Genomic DNA, 6,357 nt, shown 5'->3' with positions numbered 1-6,357 from the left:
TGAGTTGGATCACAATGTTCATATCTTGAGCTCATCAACAGTTCAGATCAGTCTAAAAGTTCACAGCTCATGCTGAGATGTTAGAGAGAGAGGGAGGGAGAATGAAAGAATCTCATCAATGACAACACCTAATTAAGATTAAGATTAAGAATTAAAAATTGAAACAATACATAAATAAATTAAAAAAAGAAGCAAAAAAAGAATTGGAGAGTAGCTAGAGACACAACAGATGAGATAATAATGTTGCTCTGTGCACCCACCACCTTCCTCTCCCTTTAGTTATTTGCCAACTGTGCAATGCACTGCCCTGCACCTTTCCTTCAGCCAACCTTTTTCAAGCTTTCACCTATTCCACACCCAAACAAACTGTCTCTTTAATATCAGTCTTTAATTTCCCAACTTCGTCTCTTTTCTTCATTCTGAATGGTTTGTCTAATTATATGCAAAATATTATGATATATTATTATTAAATCTAAATACAATTAGTTTTTTAACAAATGTGGGTCTTGCATGCTTTGCATTATTTATCATAAACTATGAACGGTCAAGTTTGTTAGAATTTTTCGTATTATATACATGCATGAGGGCCTCTCTAGTGTAGTTGGTTATACTTGTGGTAGTGTGCCCATTAATACTTAATCTTAATGGGTGATAATTCAGGTGAGGATTGAAAGGGGGGAAAAATGAAAAAATCTGATTGGTGAGTCAAGGGAGGGGTGATATGGTAATTTGAGATCACGTGGGGGGTGACACATCCGTCCTATGGGGCGTAATGCCAACGAACCGAGCCCAATCACGATCACAGGGTCACGTGACCACAATGATTCGTGTTGCTGCGTACAGACATTGACTGGGGTTGGGGGTGGGCATGTTACCATGTGACGCACCTGTGTTAGGAGTGATGGACGCGGGCTTTGACATGATGGCCACGTGCCCCGCTGTGGTGGCTGGAATATGTGAGCAGGTAGGCCCATCGTGTGCGTTTGATGGTACTGATAAAGAGGGTACATCGGCATCAATGTGTTCCCACCCACCATAGCCTGGCTCGGGTACAGTGGGGAGTAGTAACCATTCATGTAGGGCCCACCGCCAGTGTAGCCTAGCTTCTGTACACCATCACCGTACTCAAGTAAATCTCAGTAACAGAACATTCTATAAATACAACAACTAATTATTATTTTTTTATTTTTTTAAAAAAAATTGCACACTTTAGAATTAAAACAACTGAGTACAGATAATATGGTTAAACTTTAATAGCATGACACACTGATTCTCTCTCCATGTGGGCACACTGCAAAACCACCAAATGGTACTCCAAACCCATGTGTGAGGGGTGCTCATATAATTTTTAATTGCCAAACTGTGTAACAAGGTTTGATATTGAAAAGAAGTATTCCAAAAAAAATTTATATTAACTTAATTCCTAGCCAGCTATAAAAACACTTTTCGAATTATGTATAATCAAAATGAACAATAGCAAAATATACCATACCTGATTGTAATTTATGTCAGTTGGAATGTACGTTGGGGTGTACCTGGAAATGAAATGGGGTAAAATATGAAATTTGCTTGGTAAGTGTGGAATAATGACAGAATTACATGTTTAATTTTTGAAGGAAAAGAAAGGAACCATAAAAATTTAAAATATACCCATATAGAGGAACAGGTTGATGGTGGTGATGATGGAAATGTGAAGCAGGTGTCCCCACCGGATAATACCACGGGCCGTGATTGGCTGGCGGGGGTGGTGCATTTTGGGAGGCCCCTGGTCGTCCGCCATTCGATGCTTCGTTGATAACAACACAATTTCAGACCTCCATGATGACCACAATTACAACGATACCATCTTTGTAAAAAGGGAGAAAAAAAATCCATCTAACCTCATCTTTTCACGGTCAAAACTTTTATTTTTTTTTTTAAAAATATAAGTATCTTCCTATTAAAGATAATCTTTTTTGAGACACCACTATCAAATACTAAATATAAATACCTCTTTTAGAGCGGATTCAACTCTTGGTTCATCACGTTGTGAATGACTATCTCCTTTTATTAGACCCAATCCCGATTAGTCAAAACTTTTAATTTAATTCTTAAGCAAAATATATTTTATTTCACCTTTTAAGTCAGTGAAATAGTTTTAATAATGTTTTTTTATTATAAATTTAATAATGTGCTTAGCTAATTGAATCCTAGTATGAATTGATGGGCCAAAAAAAAAAAACAGAACACTACAATGAATACTAATATAACATCTAAATTTTCTAGCTGTTGGGATTGTCATTGCATTTTATTAAAAAGGAAGGAAATTAGAATAAAAATGAGAAACAAATTATAATGAATCAAATTAAAAGTCTTCGTAGCAAAGTAAACATACTGTCCCATAAAATGCAGCACAGGAAAATATTATGGTAGTAGTCAACAGGAAAAAAGGAAAATAGACAGGAAATGACCAAACAGTCCAAAAGGTATCTCCTAATTTACAAAAAGCGTCGTCTATTATTTCCAGTCAGGAGTCTCTCCGATACTCTCAAAGTGAAGTAGCAAGCAAACAAGCTTACCTTGTTGACGAGGCGGTGAAGTGTTGGTGGACCTAGGGCGTCGCGCGCCGAGCGAAGCCAGATTGCAGTTGGCTCGGCGGCCATTGATGACCGGCGTAGGATCCTCACAAGCCTTCTTCGCAGCTTCAGCTTCCTTAAAGGTCACCTACATCAACAGCATCAATCCCAGAAACACAGATTCATCATCATCAAGAAAATCAAGAAGCTAGCAATTAAATCGAAGTGAAGTGAACTGCTAACAATAAGTGATAATAATCGTCAACATCGATCAGGATCCACCATGAATTGAAATAATGAAAAGTGAAAACAAACCAAATTAAACTTACGAAGCCATAGCCCTTGGATCTGCCGGTAGCCTTATCAGAGATAATGACAGCCTCGAGGATCTCGCCGTACTTCTGGAAATGCTCTCTCATAGCGTCCTTGGGAGTCTCCCAAGCCAATCCTCCCACAAACACTTTGGTGAGTGTGGTATCACCGAACTGACCAATAACGCTGGCGTTGGAGTTGGAATTAGCAGCAGCATTGAGGGCCATCTCCGGCATTGTTCTCCGATGAAGAAATCGAATCGGCGATGGATCCAGCAGACAGGTATAGGACTAGTGTGCACGTTGGAAGATGAGGGTATGAGAATGGTCAATAGGGAGAGGGAAGAAGGGGGAATTAAATAAGAAGAGGAAATGAGGAAGGAGAGAGAGAAGAGAGAGAGAGGACAGAGAGGCAGACAGGTAAGAAGAGTATGGTATAGTGAGGGAAGAGGGATTGAGGCGAGTGAGGAACGTGATCGCACACATATATACAGCAGAAAATGCTGATCAGTGACACCACTCCGATTCACTCTTCTCAGTTCTCATGATCTTTTTTCCTTGTGAGTTGTGACTGTGTGTTGTCTCTTGAGAATTTTAGTTATTTTATCATTTCCCGTTTCCTTCACGCGCCACAGTCAAAGATCCTACGAGACTCTAGGCTTTTTCGCCAAAAAAACAATTATTCAAATTTTTATCCCCTACTCTCTCTCGTCTTTTTCATAAGAAATTTGGTCATTTAAGGTTGTAGTTATTTTAATTTTAATCTCTCAAATTTTAAAATATAAGTCTTTAAAACATTAGTTTCTATTATTTAATAAAAATTTGGACTATTTTGGCCTGCAAGGAACTAAAACCTATAATTTAAAATTTAAAAGAATAAAACTAAATTTCATACAAATTTAAAGGGTGAAAAATTATATTAACCCAAATTTATTTTATTAAACTCATTATTTTTCTTATTAATTGCAATTTGAGACCCGTTCTTTGTGAGTAATTTCACTTATTCAGATGACCTATCTATTATTTTGCATATTGGAGGGTCTTTATTTGTGATTCTCCCTAAAACTAAATTTCGTACAAATTTAAAGGGTGAAAAATTATATTAACCCAAATTTATTTTATTAAACTCATTATTTTTCTTATTAAAATCCTGCTTAAAGCACTGATGAATATTAATAGCTCGTTTGGTTCGATTCAATGAGAAAGAATTGCATGTAATTAACACAAGTGACTGATTCATGCGTTTAGTTGGGTTTATTTACTACAAAAGGAATTATATTTTGTAAGCGATTACTATAAAGAGTGTTATGTTTTTAGAACTAATTAATGAATAATGATGCAAACTTTTTGTGTAGAAAAAACATGTTTTCACAATGCCCCCAGACTTTTCTAAGTTGACTAGAATATCCTGGGTGGAAGATGTGATCACTTATTAACTCAGTTTCAGTGTCTATAAAATCATACTGATTACTTACCAAAAAATTACAGGGGTTATTATAATATGTGTGTCTGTATATATATATATATGTCTATATGTATATTATATGTAGGCATAATTTTAATTAATAAAAATTTCATTATACTTAAATTAAATCATACATGCTTGTATATAAGTTAGTAAAATAAAAAAACATTTGAGATAAACAGACAACCTGATTATAGCAGCATAAAAACAAAGTTATGTAGTATATATGTTTGTATATTGATATTGACATGCAATGATTCAATCTATTCATTCAGTTCCAAATCTATATAAAAATTATACTCGTTAATTGTTTTGCTGGAACACTCTTTATTATAATATACTCCTTCAGTCTTTAATATAAGACATATTTAACTAATTTGATTAGATTAAAAAAGTTAGGTAAGTTAGTTAATTATAAGAAATATGACATGTTTTTACTAAAATATCATAATTATCTTTCTTAATATCCTCCTTCCCTCTTCCATTTGATTATAGTTGAAGGAGTATCCATAGGGGTAATTTTTAAAAAAATTGATAAATATGAGAAATATGTCTTATATTTAGGACTAAAATTAACTTAATAATTAGGTCCTATATTAAGGATTGGAGGAGTATATAAACAATTTTAATTAATTAAATTTTTAATTTTTTATTGTATATATAGACTTGGTAATTTTGTATGTTACATTTTCTGTACGAACAATGTCTGAAACTTTAGTACCTTTTTTCTTTTTTAAAACGAAAGACGGGGTTCCTTGTAAAATAGCATCAGTACGTACAAAACAAGATCTAGTTTCTCCTCTCAACCTCCCCTTTCATATTGATTTAGGATAGAAAAGCTGCTTTTCATGGAGTAAGAGAGTTTAGTTAGATAATCAGTAGTAAGGATTAACTCCTCTCTAAAAATATGAATTGGTATAACCTTCCAATACTTGTGAGGTAAGTCCAACATCACTATATTTTGGTAGGCTGGTAGCCTCTGTCCAAACAAAGGAATAGACCATGAGTTATGCTAGGTAGTTTTGCAATCACTAGTGGCACAGAGGTAAGCTTACAGCTGAATCCCACTAACTGTTGGTCATAACTGCTCCAAATAGCACCTTCACATGCACTTTTACCATCCCGTAAGATTGAACCATCTGCTCCTAATTTAACGAAATCATCTAGAACTTGAGGTGTGAAGTCTTTTCCTGGGCGGAGACTAGAATAATACTTGCAATTTAATAATTTATCATCAAGTCTTTATCCTAACAGACTTTGAAGAAACTGGCATCAACTTTAGTAGTTTACTTTGACAATTTGGATTTCTTCGCCTCAATTTAAATATTATTGAAAAATCTGTATTCTTATTAGAAAATGAATGTTTATTCTACTTTTATTTGTTGTATAGAATGAATGATATATTATTTAAAATATTTGTTGTTATATATTATGTCTGATTATTAATATAAAAGCTAATTGATAAATTTAATTTAATTATAAATATAATATCTTATTTTATTTTGTCTCTCATATTGATTATAAATAATTAATTTACTAATTTTTTTAATATCTCTAAATTAATTATTTAACTCTTTTATTACAAAAAAATAGTGTAATTTTCGTTATCCCAAAAAGTAGTGTAATTATTTAACTAATTTTCGTAAGGTATAGAAAACTGAGATGTGGTTAGTAATGACCGATTTAAATTATCTCAATTTTAATTTTTAACTCATTGGACGGATTTGAATTACTCATCTGGTCTTTAACATAAGACATAATTAACTAATTTAAGTAGATTAAAAATATTAGTTAAATTAATTGATATAATTTTTTTTAAAAATACAATATGTATTTTTCTTAATTCGCTCTTTACTTCTCCTACTTAGTTATTATTGAAGAAATATCAATATGGTTAATTTAGAAAAAATTTAATAAACATGTAAAACACTACATCCGGTCCTAAATATAAGAGCTATTTGGAGGTTAAATCTGGTTCTAAATATAAAACCTAAATTTACATTGTCTTCTTAATTTATCATTTTTT

The 6,357-nt window shown here is 33.1% G+C and overlaps 1 pseudogene; it reads right to left on the bottom strand.

Annotated features, from left to right (window-relative positions):
- LOC114759283 (probable RNA-binding protein ARP1) lies at nt 1–3,215 on the bottom strand (annotated as a pseudogene).
- Nucleotides 3,216–6,357: the final 3,142 nt, after the last annotated feature.

This window comes from Neltuma alba, unplaced genomic scaffold (genome assembly GCF_004799145.2).
Source record: "Neltuma alba isolate B1F8T4 unplaced genomic scaffold, ASM479914v2 tig00010816_pilon, whole genome shotgun sequence".
Classification (NCBI taxonomy): Eukaryota; Viridiplantae; Streptophyta; class Magnoliopsida; order Fabales; family Fabaceae; genus Neltuma; species Neltuma alba.
This window is presented reverse-complemented; position numbering and strand designations above follow the sequence as displayed.